Source organism: Epinephelus fuscoguttatus, linkage group LG17 (assembly GCF_011397635.1).
Source record: "Epinephelus fuscoguttatus linkage group LG17, E.fuscoguttatus.final_Chr_v1".
NCBI lineage: Eukaryota > Metazoa > Chordata > Actinopteri > Perciformes > Serranidae > Epinephelus > Epinephelus fuscoguttatus.
The window spans coordinates 29573175-29590827 of record NC_064768.1 but is presented as its reverse complement, the minus strand read 5'-3'; the positions used below and the strand labels follow the sequence as shown (position 1 = coordinate 29590827).

At 44.2% G+C, this 17653-nt stretch overlaps 1 protein-coding gene across 2 annotated transcripts in view; it reads right to left on the bottom strand.

Annotated features, from left to right (window-relative positions):
* Window positions 1–14821, bottom strand: part of col8a2 (collagen, type VIII, alpha 2) — a 64478-nt gene extending 49657 nt beyond the window's left edge. For both annotated transcript variants that reach the window (XM_049602680.1, XM_049602679.1), the window contains exon 1: window positions 14022–14821. The gene's annotated coding sequence lies outside the window, so the exon portion shown is untranslated. The remainder of the gene's footprint in view (window positions 1–14021) is intronic.
* Window positions 14822–17653: the final 2832 nt, after the last annotated feature.

The window sequence follows — 17653 nt, the reverse complement described above, 5'->3', positions numbered from 1 at the left end:
ACACTGCCTCCTACTTCAGCAATATATGAAGTATGAAGTATAATGGATGTAAATTGTGAGGTATGGCATTGTCCGATATGGACGTAATTCCTGGGGATATTGGGCTGTTTCTTTCTCAACATTGTTGCTATGATCCTACGAGAACCTTTAAAAAGTATTCTGGCAAATGACAATACCAATCTAAATTGGCAGGTCTGATGTTAGGCAATGAAAAATATAATGCATTTCTCTCATTTTAGACTCTTTACTATGGACCACCTTCTGTTGGGGTTTACAAAATCTCTGCAGGTATTTAGACTTCAGATTGTTTCTGTGGTCCTGATCTTAAGATACTTTAGATGCTACTGCTATTTGAATGGTAAAAATCAGGTCAGTGACTTTTCTACCTTACTATCAGGAGCATCTGGATCACAGTCGTACCGTGTTGTGCAACAGGAGCATTATCTGTCTTTTGGAAGAGTTCTGCATTGAGGCGATCTGACTATCATCACTCTCAGCTTGCTGGGAGATACCTTTCGACAAGCAAAACTCAAGAGGAAACAGCAAGACATTTGTGATCAACAGAATTATGCATGGGAACAGAAAGAGACATAAGACAGAGAGAAATGTCAGCGAACCTGGTTTTCGGATCACACACGTATACAGCCCACCAGGGATAGGCCCTCAATTCATTAGGGCGCTGTTAGCGTGTACTGTGCTGGCTTGGAGGGGGTCTCCGTACATTCCCCACAAGTGTTGATGGGGTCTGGATTTGTCATTGTCTCCACGTGAGAGTGGATGGCTGCTTGCGTGTTTCCCTGCTGCGTTACGCCTGGCTTGTCTGAGCCGGCCTTCCCCATCATCCTTCAAGATGAAATGTCCTGGCTGATCCACTCCCAGAGAGGGATTAAGTATACAGATCTACGATTCTCCTTAGGTTTCTGATATTCTGACCATTTCCATTCAGCGCAGATGTCTATTTTTATACTGCAAATGAAGACAAGGCTCAAATTTTCTGCATGGCTGCAGTATTAAAGAGGTCTTCAAGTTTGGGGATTTGCAAAAGTCCAACTAAAAAAAGAAAAGTCAAAATCAGTGCAGTAGAATAAAGACAAAGCGGCATCCTCCAGGGCTGAAAAATAAAGCCAATGTGGAAGTGCCAAAAACAGCAGTTACTCAAATGGCCACTTGAGGCTGGCTTCAGGTGCGAGCCAATCCCCATGAACATCTATGTTGAAATGCACAACTTAACTGCAGAAATAAATATGTTTACAGCCTGGCACAAAAAAATCAACTGTAAGGGGGGTGAATTTTTAATATAAGTCACCCTTTTACATTTTATCATGGCTTAAAGTTACATATATACAAGGTCGCAGCTGTTTGAGTGACAGGATGTCTGTGAGGTGTCACTATGACCTGTGGGTCAGCTCTAACCTCTTGTCAAAATATGGTCACTTCTGGCTCCAAAAAACCAAGATGGTGACAACTGAAGTGCTAAACTAGAGGCTTCAGAGTGGCAGTCTACAAACCAGTGAGTAACATCATGATAGCTACGTCTATTACCATACAGTCTATGGTAAAAACTGTCTTTTAGTTCCTGACTCAAGCTGTAAAAAAAGGAATGGCTAACAGCAGGGCTTGGTGATAACTCTATGAATGACCCCTTTCTCATTACTCTGAGTCATTTGACCCATTGTTCATGTTAATATCGATAATGCCAATGCCAACACATTCTCTCTCGGACCTTGCTACATATTGACGTTTGGTCATGACTTTCAGTGTCCATGTACGATGTGAAAGGTACCCTGGACGCATTGGTTGTTGACGTTCTGGGATGCCATGCCAAGTTACGCCTGTGTTATTTTAAAAAAAAGTTCCATTTTCACAGGAAATGTACCGTTTACATACAGTCTCTTTCCAAATAAACGTGCTACGTCAGTACAACAACACAAATTGACATGGTTAGGTTCAGGAAAAAAGAACAGGGTTTGGCTTTAGAATCTTACAGGATGCAAACACCGCTCTCTCAGATGAAAGTCCGTATTTGTTGGACCCATCCACCACCCCTCCTGCTCACTCCAGGTGGATTTTCAACGCCTTAACATTCGTCCTTGTCCCACCACGTTTCCCCCTGACGCTGCCGATTGCCATTAACCTATAAAGGCAACCAGCTGCACATCATGCCAATGTTAAAGGGCACCTTTTTTCATTGGTTTCTGACGCCTAAAGTCACTGCCCAAGCACTGACTTCTGATCGAGACCGGGCTTCCAATGCTGGCTGAAAGGCTGTTTCTCGAACTATAGATTGTACTTCCATTTTGGTATGACTGCCACCACAGACACAAAGAGTATAAAGCAGATCAAGAGAAAAACTGCTGATAAAATATGAGTCAAAATTCTGTTACTGTGCCTAATTATTGCCTAAAATTTCTTCAGAAATATGTTTTAACCATTGTATTGTTTCCTGTGTCAAAACAGACTAGCTTGCATTAAGTCCCCCACCAGCAGGAGTGTTAATTGGACCAGTGTGGCGCAGTGCATTCTGGTAGGTGTAGGTTTCACACCTCTTGAGCAAACGCAAATGCCACAGCCCTTTTTATCAGTATCTGTGGTCATGTAGCACCAATGTCAAAAGAATTTGCACCTTTCACAGCATAGACACCCCAATTTTATTAAAAGACCATCTTTCTAGCTGTGAAATACTTATTCAAGATTAGCCATCTTGATGCTACTGAAGCTCTTTTGAGGATGGACGTTATTTCCAGTCTAACCATGAACGAGCCTCTAACTCCACTGTCTTTTTACTGTCTCTCTACTCCCAACATGAGGTTTGAATAAGCAAGCTGTCATATGGCAGGGGCCACAGCATTCAGGACACATCCTCTCACTGTAACGATCTGGCGGACATGTCTGCATCCTCGTCTTCCTCCTCCGCCTCCTTGTTATCCCTCCCTCTTCCTTCCAGACTACGAGGGATACAGAACATGCCTCGGCCCTGTGGTGGCAGACAGCGACTGGAGTAGAATGAATGGATTATAGGACTAAATGAGAAATGACTCTGTTACTGAATAAACTGCAGAATATAAAGGCAGCACTGTTTGACTCAAATGTATCTTTTAAATCTTCAAAACTACCCAGATTTCTGCTTCCCTCTAGAGATTAACGGCATAGAAAGTTTAGCTGATTGCAGGAGTTCTGGGGTATTACTGAGCTTGTTGCTCAACTTGAGGAATGGGCCGGGTGTTCCCGACAGGGTAAACAAACATTGGAGTAGTAAAGAGGTTGCGGCGAACTGAGGCAGAGTAATTCATGGAGGAATGATCTGTGTCTGGGAGCAAACAGACGGCCCCTGCATGTTTCTGTTGACGCTGGTTCAAGTCCTCGGCCAGATCAAAGACGCCACATGGTTGCTACAAACTGAGTGCTCCTCAGACCAAGCTTATTTTCTCTTTTCTGCTTCTTCTACCTTCAAATCTTTTCCTGTGCTTTCACCTCTCCTTGCCTCTTTCCCGCAAATACCGCCCCCTCCACTTTCTCCTATCCCCATTTTCATCATGTCCCACTTCGATCTTTCTTTCCCTTCGAAACAGAGCCGTCGCCATCCCTCTTTCCTAACCCTCCCCGATGTTTCCCATATCCCTATCACACTTTCACCACATGTCAGGAAGACTTGGGTTTGTGTGGTTTCTGCCCTGCTTTGGGAGCGGTCCAGCTCAGGCTCCATTGGGCTGGTTGTCGGTTCGGCTTGCAGAGCAGGCCGGGGCCCACTGTTAGGAAATGACCACTTCTCTGGTTCAAATTAGCAATGAGGCAACGCAGCAGGCCTTTTTTGCTGGCGGTTCGCAGAAGAAAGAGCAGGAGAGAGAGAGAGAGAGAGAGCGTGTAGCCATCTGCAAACCACATGAAAGTGAGTGGTAATTGATTCAAAGCCCTGCCTAATTAAGTATTTTGTTAGTTGGCCAAAGAACATCCTCCCAGAAATGGTTTGTACTCCTGTAGCTTTCGCTGTCCAAACAATCACAGACTTGCATGGTTAGCGTCAGGTAGAAGATGTTTTATTTCCGTCAGCTCATTCTGCAATCTATCATCTATCCAGGTTTTAACTCAGGTCATGTAAGTCTTCAGACCTCTTAGCAAGACAGTTCACTACTGTGTTGCTTTATGCAGCTACAGCTGTGTTCCTGCAGCCAGCAGCAGCTTCCTAATCTCTCTGATCTTGTTCTCAAACATGGGAAAAGGTGACAACATTGCATCCATATATTGTGTTTGAGCTGCAGAAATACACTTCATATCACCACTGTACAGAAAATGTCTCATGATGGGGCACACTAACTGAAATGCCAGATTTTATAATGAAAATCTTTCCGTACTCGCTTGCATGCTTACTTATGTTACCCACTTAAATTCATGTTGACAGACAAAACCGAGCAAATGTGTGATGAAGAGGCAAACAGCGAGGCTGTCATCCAATTAGTCTTGTGTTTGTTTATCTTAGTCTTCACTGTACAGCATCTCAGATGTTCTCCATGAAACTCTACTCCGCTTGTATCCCTCCTAAATAGTTCGGCAAAGCTGCAACCCTTCCTGTCTTGTGAGCATGAAATAATTCTTCTTCAACAGCTTCTTTAAGCACTTAGGAATGCTGCCAAACTGCATTGCCTCTCCTGTCTAACTCCAGGAAGTATTACATATATTGTACGGATAAACAGAAACAAGAGAACTGTAGTTAAGACCGTGTACACACACACACACACACACACACACACACACACTGAATGTAGAACGCACTGGTAAGGCAACACTCGCACAGTGTTCACCTCAAACGAGCTGGAATGAGCACAAAGTCGCTTTTTCTTTTATCGTTTCACTGCTTTGCTGCTGATTACAAAAATGAAAAGCTTTGAAGGGCTGGTTGTGTTGTACGCTGCCTAATGCCTCTGAGTGTTGCATTATGAAACACATGTTGCTCAATGGGCTCAAAGTCTGTACAGAAAGGATTAGGTCTGTAAGCCACGGCCATTTAAACATAAAGTGTGAGAGAACCAGCACCCTGCTTCAAACAATCATGGGATACTGTCACAGCTCAAGTAAAATGTGTTTTGTCTGATTAGGTTTATTTATTTGTTGTCTTCACATGGAAACGGAGGCATCAGTGTACACAAACATTGTGTGAACCACTGGAGGCGTAATTTGTGCTCTTGAGATGCACAATATGGTGTGACATAGAAACATTTTGGTCCACTGCAGGGGATAAGTCCTCTTAAATCCATCTCTTTGAGGAACACTGAGCGCCGAGCTAAATTTGAGGTGTTTATCTGGGCAGAAAGAGGCAACCTGTGCCAGTTGGTTTAAGGCTGGAAGAAAGAGGACTCACATTTGTGGGAACCAGTGTTCACCAGTGGTCACCAGCTAAAGACAGACTGCAGAGTGATTTATATATGAAAGGAAAGCAGAAACACTGACAGTGCTGTGAGATGACATTTCATATGATGCTCAGCAACATTTACATTATCATGTCCTTAAATGTCAAAACTCTCTGGTGGTATGAAAATAATTATCATTTTCTGAGCTGTTTCATAACCTTCTGTCGAATCGACGTATCCTCATACAACACCTTGTATCTCACAAAAATGAACATACAAGGATTTGTATGACATCTTACAAATTAGCAACCCTTTGTCATGTTACGTACCTAACGTAAAGTTACGTACTTAGCGTAAAGTAACATAGGTTAGGTTTAAGGGAAAAAATGGTTGGGCATCGTCACGTTACGTACCTAACATAAAGTTACCTATTTACCATAAAGTCACTAAGATTAGGTTTAAGAATCTAAAGTTACGTAGGTTAGGTTTAGGGGAAAATTAATGGTTGGGCATCGTCACATTACATACCTAACAAAGTCACCCACTAACCATAAAGTTACGTAAATTACGTTTAGGGGAAAAATGGTTAGGCATTGTTATGTTACATACTTAACAAAGTTACCTACTTACCATAAAGTCACTAAGATTAGGTTTAAGAATCTAAAGTTTTGTAGGTTAGGTTTAGGAGAAAAAATGGTTGGGCATCATAACGTTACCTACCTAACAAAGTTACGTACTAACCATAAAGTTACGCAGGTTAGGTTTTGGAAAAGAAACATGGTTGAGTGTTGTCACATTACGTACTTAACGTAAAGTTACGTACTTAATGTAATGTGAAGAAGTGATGATGTACCTTAAAATAACTCAAAGTTTACTTGGTTTCATACAGCATGCAAACACTAGTCTCCTGGGGGAAAGTTGTCTGTTTGCTCAACCCATCCATCACCCCAACCTGCTTCCTTCTGCAGACTTTCGCTCTTTATGACTTCCTCCTTTGCTCCGGTAATTGCATTCAGGGCGTGATTGCAGCCTTCATGATTACATGTTGGGGGGTTCAGTGCCTTGCTCAAGGGCACCCCGGCAGTGCCCAGGAGGTGAACTGGCACCTCTCCAGCCACCAGTCCATGCTTTGCATTTGGTCCGGACGGGTACTTGAACCGGCGACCCTCTGGTTCCCAACCTAAGTCCCTATGGACTGAGCTACTGCCACCCGAACGAAGGCAGATACGAACGAATGAATGCACGCGTTGTTCTGTGTTTACTGGATGTGTGAATAAGCAACTGTTGTACATGTGTGCCACATCAACTAAGGTGATAATATGTCAATATTGAGCTTGTAGCTTATCTGCTGCCCCCAAGTGGCCAAAAAATAATAATTTAATACTGCTTTAGAATATGCCATAAATCAAATATGGTTGAAGTTCACTTTTTATAATGACCGACTTTTGTTTCCTGCAATAATATTATTAGCATCAAAAATCATTGACAAGAGGCTCCTGCTTGTGACAGCGCAAGATGTAAACATAAATGGCGTCTTCCTTATCTGAGCTGTGATATTAGCTTGCTCAGTGGTGCTAGTTGAGCTAGCAGTAGATCCACACTTTGTTCTGCGCAGTGGTATGGGATGTAGTTCAGTTGAAAGAAAATAGTTTCTACATGAAACTGCTCACAACAAGGTCTGTGGATTATCTTGAGTAACCAGGTCATGATTCCTGGAAGGAGACATTGCTGTTGACCGATTGCCATCTAGTTCCATTACACTGGAGAGAAGTCAGACATCTCCTCAGCCAATATTTCCAACACTCCACAACTCACACCAAAAGATTCTAGACTGATAAATAACTACACGTAGGAGGAAAAATATGTATTGATTCTGGGTTGAACTGTCCCTTTAACTATGAGGTAACTGGTGGAACAAAACTTGTTGAGATGGAAGATATCAGGCTGCTGTCTGCTACTGAAGACTTGGGTGGGGGGTGGGGGTGGGGGGGGGGACTGTGTGTGCGAGCATACAGCACAATACATGTGTCACTTAGTAAGCATCCATTTCCTACTCCAGAAAATCTGGCCCCTTGAAATAAAATGCTTTTTATTATCCTGCTCCGAGGGAACCATAACGCCACAATAACCCCAGTCTCTTTTTCTCTTTTCACGAACACCTACGCACACGTCTAAATCAAGCTCAGACTGAACAATAACAAAGTCTGGAGCTTTTCAAATGGTCTCAGAAGAGCTGTTTCCAATCTCTTACTCAATATTGACCCATCAGAGAAAGATATATCCATCCTGCATCTGAAGCGAAATAATAAAAAATAAACAGTTGGCTCAGGAAGCATGTCTGTAACTAGATGAAAAGAGGGATAATGTGAGTTTTATACTGAGGAGTTGACCCTTGTTAGGAGTTGGCCCAAACGTCCTGCTTTTGGAAGCCCCAAACAAAAGTCTTGCCAGACGGTGAACTGAGGGGCAATGAGTGAGAGGAAGCAGAGAAAAAACCCAAAAGGCAAATAAACCCACATGTACTGTGCACTCACGCTCATTTGTACAGCTACCTGAACCAACCAAACATCAAACAACCTTTATTTGGCTTTGCTCAGTGTTTTGGATTCAACTTTTTTTTCTTCCCAACACTGAGGTCACACACATCCTCAGGAGACAGGGGAAACTCTCGCTTCCTCGTATCCAGGGAAAACTCAGCCTCAGTGGCAGAGAACGAGATGTCACATCCCATTAACTGGGAACAGCACTGTTGCTGGATGAGCACTGAGGCTCTGATTCCTGTTTGTTCCTGTTGGATACTCCTTGAAAACACGAGCTCCGGCACACCATTGGAAAAATATAGATTTGACTCCAGGAAGCATTGCTCAATACGTGTTTTGTCCGTGGCTTGGTTGCTGGGCCTTGTTCAGGCCTCACTGACTGAAAGACTGAAAGCAATGGCTGACGATGGAGGTTGCTTTACCACAGTGATTGAATGTAACCAAGTACATTAACTCGAGTACTCTATTTTACTTAAGTATTGCCATTTTACACAACCTTATTCTTCGACTCCATTACATCTCAGAGAGAAATATTGGACTTTTTACTCCACCACATTGTCTGACTGATTTAGTTAGTTACTTTTCAGATTCCTTCTCTTCCTGTCCAGTGAAAACCACGTATCTCTTAATTAGGAGATTTGATTTTTTTCTGATAAACTGAGGGGTGAAGTGTTTCTTTATGTGTTGGAAAAATTCTCCTACTTTTGTGTAAAAGTGAAAATGTACCCTTGCAAAGTGGAAAAACAGGGTTGTTTTTCTGACACCATGAAAAGTTGACTTTTTTAGAGATTCGTGGTTCTCACAGGCAAGGGCGTAGGTTTTGTTTCAACTTTGTGGGGGGTGGGGTTCAGCGGTCTTAAACTTATTTTAGTGTACTGTTTAGCTGTATAAAGAGAACATTTGTGATCCACGTTGAAAATAGTGTGACGAAACAAAGCACCACCCACTGACCACAACGAACTTTCTCATTTTACAGCTAAACAGTACACTGATGTTTCTGAAAACATTAAAGGTAAGAAAAGGGCAATGCAGTAACAAAATCTGTATTCATATTTGATCAGTGCTGCCTGCTTTGACTGCAATTCACAAGCAGTGACTGCTATGATTGACAGCTTTTATTAAGAGCACAGTCTCACTCCAAGGTCGTCGAAATCCTGTGTTTGGGCAGTGACTTGCGACGTCAGAAACCATCGAAAAAAGGCACCCTTGATGAGTGGCTAGTTGCCGTTATAGTTTAACGGCACCCAGTGGCGTCAAAGGGAAACGCGGTAGGACAAGGACAAAGTGCGAGTAGGGCAGGCAGGACTTTCACCTGAGAGAGCAGTTTTCATGTCTCGTAAGATTCTAAAGCCAACCCCTGTTCTTTTTTCCTTAACCTAATTACATGCGCGTCATGTTGTTGAAGGGAAAGAAACGTCAATTTGCGGTGTTGGACTGACGTAGTACGTTTATTTTGAAAGAGACTGTATGTAAACGTTAAATTTCCTGTGAAAACGGAAGTGTATCCTGAAAGAAGAGAACTTGACTTGAACGTGTCCCAGAACGTCAACAGCTAACATACTCAGCTAACGTACCCTGCACGTCGTATGTAGACGTGGAAAGTCAATATGTGACGAGGTCAGAGTGAGAATGTGTTGGTGATACGGATTCATCAACTCTGATTGCTACTTCCTGTGATTCTTGCAAATGCCAAAACTACAATGCAGATGCCATACTTTAGTCAAGGATCTTAGTAGTTCTTCCACCACTGGTGAGGCCAGTGAAGAGAGTTAGGGTATGGTTCAAAAGGGCTTGTAGTCTGTAACAGTATTAAATAAATGATGGATAGAAGGGGACAAACTGGGACAACTGAAACAAAGTCAAGAAGAAAGTGGCACGTTAAAAGGGGAAAAAGTGGCAATGATGAAAGTGCTCCTGTCTCCAAAGCGTGCCTGTGATAAGTTCCCTCTGATAGCTGAAGAGGGCATGCTGTCAAGCCCCCTGGGCTCAGAGGCCCTGCTAAGACTGAGCCACTGCTGACAGAGTCAATAGGAGGCGGAGGAAAAATAACAAGGGTCGTCTGCCAAGCCTCCCCACTGCCTTCTCCCCCATGTCTCCCTTTCTCTGTCCCCCCTGTCGCTGCCAGCCCAGTGGAAAAACTCCCTCTGGTCCAGACACAGTTTTCAGACAATGGCAAAGCAAGTGGGAGCCAGATAAAGGGAGACAGACAAATGAATTAGACAAAGGGAACAAAATAAAAACATTTGGTTGCAAAAATGTGAAAACAGAATTAGAATAATTGACAGCTTTCTACTGTTTGTTGTTTTCCTCCTCTCCCTTCTGTCCTCTGATCTGCTCATACACAGCGGGGAGCCAAAACAATGTCCTTCAATACAAGAGCCTGATTAATAACGTGCTGCTCCATCCACTCTGGAGGGCTGTATGTTTGTGCAGATTCACTATCTGCCATATAGCTGACTGGCCTCCACATATATCAGCTGCATGTCCAGGCCAAGGTGGCTACTGGTGATGTGCGGACAAGCTTTGAGAGTATACACACACATGAGACAAAGAGGAAATAAAGGGAGACAAGATGCAAACCTCCGTGCATCTGAACACAGCAATATATTCCTGTGTTTTACTGTCTCTGTCTCTTATCCCCCTTTTAGCTGAAAAACAAATCCAGCCTATTCATCTTGAATGTTATAGTCCAGGCTCTGATTAAGACCAGGGCCTGTATTCTGTTTCCACTGCCCTTCACTGCAATTCTTCATTCAGTATATCAGCGGCACCCGTTAGCATGCCTTATAATGCAGGCTGAAGAGTGTGTGTGCAAGTACAGTATGTGTGTGTGTGTGTGTGTGTGTGTGTGTGTGTGTGTGTGTGGCTGGAAATACAGACACAGGCTTCCGGCTGAAACGAAAACACGCTCTTTGTTGGTGAAGTCATTAAAGTGGTGCCCTGTTTTTTTTTTTTTTACAGGGTTTCCTTTTAATACTAAAGTACCTATGAAACAAAAGGGTAGAGTTTTGTGTGTGTATGTGTATGTGTGTGTGTGTGTGTGTGTGTGTGTGTGTGTTCTGAAGGTGTTTGGGTTCCAGGGAAGTAAAGGAATAAGTGGGCGTTTACTTTCCTTGAGAATGAGTGGCATTTTCCTTCATTTCCTGCTCGCACGGGCATAAGACTGAGGGTAATAGAAGCACATGTGCACTCTAATACACACACACACCACACACACACATGCAAAGGCATATACAAACAAGCATTAAAAGACTATTAGGGAGCACAATTGAGGGAAGTATGACACACATGCGAGTGAGGGATGAATGTTTTGAGAGAAAGTATTTTTGCTTTATTAAAGAAGACTACAGACTCAGATCTTTGGCGAAGTTTACTAAATCTCTAAATCATGATGTTCGAGGAGTAAAAGAGAAATCAGGGACTACCTTGAATATAATCTGTGTTATTAGATAATTTGCCATACAGTTAAGATTTGTGAGATGTAATAAGACTCAGAATGATTTACTGAAGCGGTCAGATATACAGGAACAGGTTTTCTCTTCACTACAAGATGCCATGTGTTTGTGTCTGTGTGTGCGACCGTGAACTGCCTGGTATTCTGCCCCCTTGTGGCAGCAAAGTGTCGACTGTTTTACAAGCCAAAGAGGGGTGAGAAACAGAGGAAGCAGCTCCTAAAACTTCAGTTAAATTCCATTCACTTCTTAAAATCTCTCTCCTTAGAAAAAACTCCCCCAAATCTCTGGTGAGATGATGAATCCACTCTACCTGCGCCTCTCTGATGAAGCCAGAGAGAGAGATTTTAAGCAGAGACTGATCTAAGAATCAGATTTCACTCTGTCTCTCTGTTGTGCTGCTCTAATGAGGATGAAATCTCACCAAAAAAGCGTCACAGATCCACAAAGAAGACCTTGTTTTTTCCAGCTTACATCAGAACTCAAGTCACCCCCAAGGAGTTTCAGAAAAGGAAGGAGCTGATGTTGAGTTTAGAGTCTTAAAAGTCCCAACTTCAACATGTTCTGGCCTATAAAGTAACTGCAGTGGGGTGCGAGAGTCTCAGTGCTATACGAGCAGGCGGTTTGGCACAGGATGATGTGAGCGTGTTCATCTGTTCAGAATGTGTGTGTGTTAAATCCATGTAGGTGTTTGTCTTGCACAGGGCATAAAGTGTGCTGTGTGTGCTGCTGTGCATTCAGCGTGACTGTTGTTTGTGTACGCTCGGTCGCGCTTCGGCACTTTGCAGCAAAAGCCTGAATGGGCAGTGGGTTGGATGCTGTTAGTTGTGGTCAAATAATGTACCGCACATACGAAAACACACTTGTAACCACCGGTGACAAAGTAAGTGACCAGTTGCCACCCACTGGAGAACAAGAGAGTCCCAGTCAGTGGCATGGGGTTGTTGTGGTTACGGCACAGTGTTGCCATCGTGCATGTGCCAGGCATGGAAATACATGCCAAAAAAAAGGCAAGTGATGCAGAGAGGGACATAAATCTCCTGACCTATGGGTACCTTAATAGAAACGAGGAGAGGGGAGGAAAGCTGACTGGAAACCACTAAATCTCCATGAGAGGCCCCGAACTTTATGAGCAAATACGACTTTGAACAGTAAAGCAGAAGCTGCTGCTGCTGCTGCTGCTGTGCACCAGCAGCTTTGCAGACCTGTTGTACCTCACTGCCAGAGGGGAGAGTTCACGCTTTAGTGTGTATCCATTCACCCGCTCCTCCTTGAGGGATTGTGTAACACACTTTGATACTCACACACATTCAGTCACCTAGGAGCACGCATATGTGGCTGCACGTGCACCAACACACACGCAGGTACATATCCAGTTGACTTTTCTTGCCGTAAGCCAGCGAAATAGACGGATGCTGCCAAATGTTTTTGGATTTCAGAGCTGTCTTTTCCAGACTTGCTCCCCCCCTCCTCTTTCTCTTACTCTCACTCTCTATACCCTTCTTTCTCTCTCTCTCTCTCTCTCTCTCTCTCTCTCTCTCTCGCTGTGTCTCCCTCCTTCCTTTGCTAAGAAAGTCTGCTGTTGGTGCACTGAAACACATGTGATTGAAAAATGTATCTCCTCGGGAAAGCATGCGTTTTGGAACCTTCACTTTATTTCTGCTCATGTTCACCAGTGTGCTCCTCTCTTCTTGGTCTTTTTTTTTCCTTCTTCACTTCTCTCCTCTCTTTCTGTCTCTGTTAGTTTGTCATGTGGGATACCTGGGGACTCAGAGTCACAGCTATCTGTCCTCTTTCTGTTTGCAACGGAGGGATGTCGTTACACTGGAATGCAGCGTGGCCTGCCAGAGGCGTCACAGTGGATGGACAGAGTGAAGCAACAGGGGGACGAGGAGAAGAGAGGAGGAAAAATGATAGGACCATGTGTCCATTTGCACCACTCCTTCACCTTAATACATTCCACTCACAATATGAACTTTAATAAACTCTCAGATCAACAAGTCTGTCCCAAAATCATCAAAGAAGCTGCAGTCCATGCCAACAGAATGTGGGATATGAGTAGCAGTTACGTTCCCATACACAAGATCTGTCCACATGGAGGACACTCCTCTTAAGACGATAATCAGAATGTCTGTTATTGAGCCAAACCCACTGTGCATATCCCACTACCACACTGCCCCACCCCTATACACACTCTGAATACACACCACGCCCACTCCAACATCATCAGCAGAAGATGTATGTAGGTATGGGTGCATCAACAATGTCTTAGCTCTACACTTGAATCAGTCATCACCGTCACTAATCAGTGCAAAAACACACAGTAAATTAACACAGTGACTAAAGAAAAGGTCAGGATATTCAAAGTAGAGTGATTTTAATATCACAATCAGTGCCCATTCACTTGTATGTCTGCAGCTTGGTGAACAAACTGCACTCTCTTTAATCTGAAAGCTGTTACTCTGCGCACTAGCTTAGGACTGAGAAGAATTATGTAAGTCCCATGACTAAGATATTGCACCGTCTGTTTTTTATTTTTATTTTTTCCCCTTTCCTGTTCTCTCCTCCTGTTTCTTTTGGCCTCGGCCAGTGCAGCCACATGTAATAAAAGTGAAAAGGCAAAAGACAGCAGGACACCAGGATGCTTATGGAGCCCGCACAGAAACGTGAGGGCAGGTAGGGCTTACCTTTCTCTCCTCAGAGCGTTGAGGAGCAGGGGGGGAGGGGGAGCACTGGGTAAGGGCAGTGGTAGGTGTCAGCTTCAGGTGGGTCTCTCTTCTACCTCCCTCCTTTGCCTCAGCCACGCGTGTCTCCCATGGGATGCGATGGCATCAGATTTTCAGTGAAGCCAAAAAAGAGGAATGGTGTCCTCCTGGGCAAAGAGCTTGCACCCTGAATTGGTCCAGTGCTGCTCACAAGTGCAGGGTAAAAAAAAAACAACCACAAAAAGTTAGAAGTTGGATATTTTCAGCTGCAGGTGGAACAAAATGTTTAACTTTTATTTTTCTGCCTCCGGCATGAAACAAAAAAGTCCATCCATGTGCTTTTTGGCAGCAATGGTGAAATCGAGGATTAAAGAGCAAGTGAGAGAAGAGTGAAAAATCCTCTCTGTGCCGTCTTCAAGCTGTCCAGACGCAGGTCTGAGGAGCACCTTCCCCAATCTGTGCGCTCTCGCTCTCCAGGGTGGAAAGTAGGAGGGAATGAGCGAGGGAGCAGGACAGAAGAGGGAGAGAGAGTGAGTAACAGTGGAGTGAGACTCCAGTCAGTCAGTCAAGTCAGTCAGTCAGGCAGGCCAGGCAGCCAGGCAGGGTATATTGAGCTAAAGGCTGTGCGTCCAAGCAGCACTCCCAGGACTTATAACCAGGGGCAGTGCACCTCGCTGCTCCAATCTCCCTGGCTTATTCTGCGATCCCTCTCCCACTGGCTTATTTTGGGAAAGACAGACAGGATTGTTCATTGGGTTAAACCCCTTCATACAAAAAGCAAGTGTCTGTGGCTGGCTGCACTGAGGAAGGAGGGGAGTGAGCAGGATGGGGTGGGGTGGTGGCCACAGTCGAGAGGGGTGGGGTAGGATGAAGAGGAGGGAAGGGAACGAAAAGGAGACGAGAAGAGGGGGAATTCGGAGGCGTCTCTTGCTCATGTTCTGCCTCCCTCCACTCTCCACCCAAACTTACCTTCCAAGAAATCACCCTGCCCTTTATCCTTCTGCTATTAAACCAAATCACTCTCAACATGTATATATTGGCATTAAACACCCCAGAGATTTTTATCCTGAATTCCCCCCACAAAAACATCTCTCTTTACATACCTTGTAGCTCCAACGTCCGATTAATAATCTCCATGCAGGACATAACACTGGATAATACATAAAGGGGCATTGTGCCGTCGCCTAAAACCTGCTGCCATTCATGTACAATCGTTACGTGATAGCACTCTCTTGGGGTTAATCACCAAAGCACAGCAGTAAATGACATCGGTTCACATTTCGGGACTACAGCCCCGGCTATTCATGGCTACAAGAAGTATTACAAGTATCAAATAGACCCTTACATTTAAGACATGCCAAGCATCTGCAGGCATAAATTCTCATCAACATGGGTAATTGGAAATCATGCTTTTGGATGTTAGCTAACAACCTGGATGAACTACAGTGGTTCCTTATCGTTCACCAGGTGACTTCCAACAGGGGTTTAGTAAGGCCAGTACAGGCTTAGCATTCAGTGTTTAATTGGCACCGTGTTTGCTGGCCCTGTGCTTTGGTAGCGGACCTTGAAGAGAAGGAGCTGCTCCGTGCCTGTGATTGGACGAGCCAGAGGAAAGCTGGCCTAGCCTTTTCCTGAAAGACCTACTGGGACTAAGCCATTGGCTGAGTTAGAGATCAGATAGAGGCCACAATTCCAAGTCGATCTTGAAACGCTGCAGCGAGAGGTAGAGAGGTAGAGAGTTTCCAACATTTGTCCAAGCTTTTTTTTTTTTTTTTTTGGTGGTTTTCTTCATCATCATTGTGCCAGTTGGGACTGATTTATTAAAAGGCCTGTCATTTCAGCAGCATCCCCTCATTCATTACTTCAATCAGTGTTTAAATTCCACCTATTTACCAAAGGCTGGCAGTCCAGCTGCACTTTTCTCATTCATGTTTTGCTCATGAAGAGTAATAAACGTCCCCAGACTGTGTAATCTCCCAGCCATTAGAACCAGAGGCAGCCTTTCCTTGCATGAGAACTATAGGCAACGTCTCAACAAGGGCATATTTGGATAAAGTCTATTACATTAAATTGGGCCCACCATTTAAAGAGTGTTATTATGGCAAAAATTTACGATGCAGATGGAGTTTTATGTGTTTCTTTCGCCCTCTTTTGGCAAATTCCACCAATATCAAGATAGGAAAGTGATTAAACATGCATTGGAGAAATTGATATAAATTCTTTCTATTCAGAGACGTCTGCGCTGATTGAGGGGCATAAACCAGCCAATTGTTGATTGAGCCATCAGAAAAGTATTTTGCTCATGATGGAGCCGGCTAAATTGAATAATCACTAGAAAATAAGCAATAGGCGTCATGTCTGTGAAAGAGCCATGGTGCAGTTGAAGCCGTCTGAATGGCTCTCTGAAACATGGAGAGGGTGGAGTGACCAGATGCCCAGCAATGATGTCATCAATAGGAGCCCTGTGTGGTAGTCAGGGCCTGCCATTCATTCATCACCCAGGTGTGTGTTCAGCGTGAGCATGCCTGTTTGTGTGTGTGTGTGTGTGTGTGTGTGTGTTGTTGTTGATCACACCCTACCACAAAAGCTACAGCTTTCTGTAGCTCAATGAGGCAAAAAATTGCTCGGTGGAGGCTCACACACAAACACGGGAGAGCCCCCGCCTCTTCCAGTCATGGCTATGCTACAGTTCCACTGAAGAATTCTGCCTCCGGCTCCCCAGAAAATCTCAGCTCACCCTCTGATACTCTCACACAACACACATTCATTCTCACTCGTACGCTTTGGTCAGCACACACCCCTTGAAAAATCCCCCAAACCATTCACTTCGGCGGCGGTACACAAGTCCCCTCCCACTCGCTTGCTTTTACAAGGTGAAACATTCCCAAGAAGAGGGAAAAAACACCTGGTCATCATAAGTTTCTCTTTTTTCCGCTCCACTTTTCCCCTTCGCTCCGTTCCATTAGTAAGAGTAAAAACAAACAGTGGCCGTTAAGTGACTGGAAAACCGTTGCATTGCATCACACAGACCCACTTTGCCCTTGACGTTCGTCAGAAGCCCAAAAATAAGCCACGAAGGGCAGGTTGGCGTCACCGATACACTCCACCCTACACCACACCCAGCATCACCAAACATAAACCCACTATGTGTTAAACGTATGGGGGTCTGTTCTCCTCAAAGGTGGTGTGTTTGGGGTGGGGTGAGTTCATTCAGCATGTGTGTTTCTTGAGTGGGTCGTGTGAATGGTCAGAGTGTGTCGAAAGGGTGGAGTTGTTTGTGTTTGTGAGCTTGATTGGAATTAACTTTTGGGCCGTGATATGACCTTGTTTATTCCAGTCAGTGGTCACTCTCTGAGTCGCGTATTGTATGGAGGTAACTGAGTCGATAGCATGAGCTAATATGGTTTTGACAGTGTTTAATCCCATTACTCTGAGGCACAAAAACCCTTTAAAAGCTCACACTCTTCAGGTTTGCACCAACGCCTAATGCACTTTCCCTCAGCTAAGCCCCTTTTATTCAAACAAGGCATCCCTATCAAGTAACAAAGGTCAGAGTTGAAGGTTCACGCAAGGACAGCGAGGGACAGGTGTTCCTCTCTTCCATCTCCTCCGCT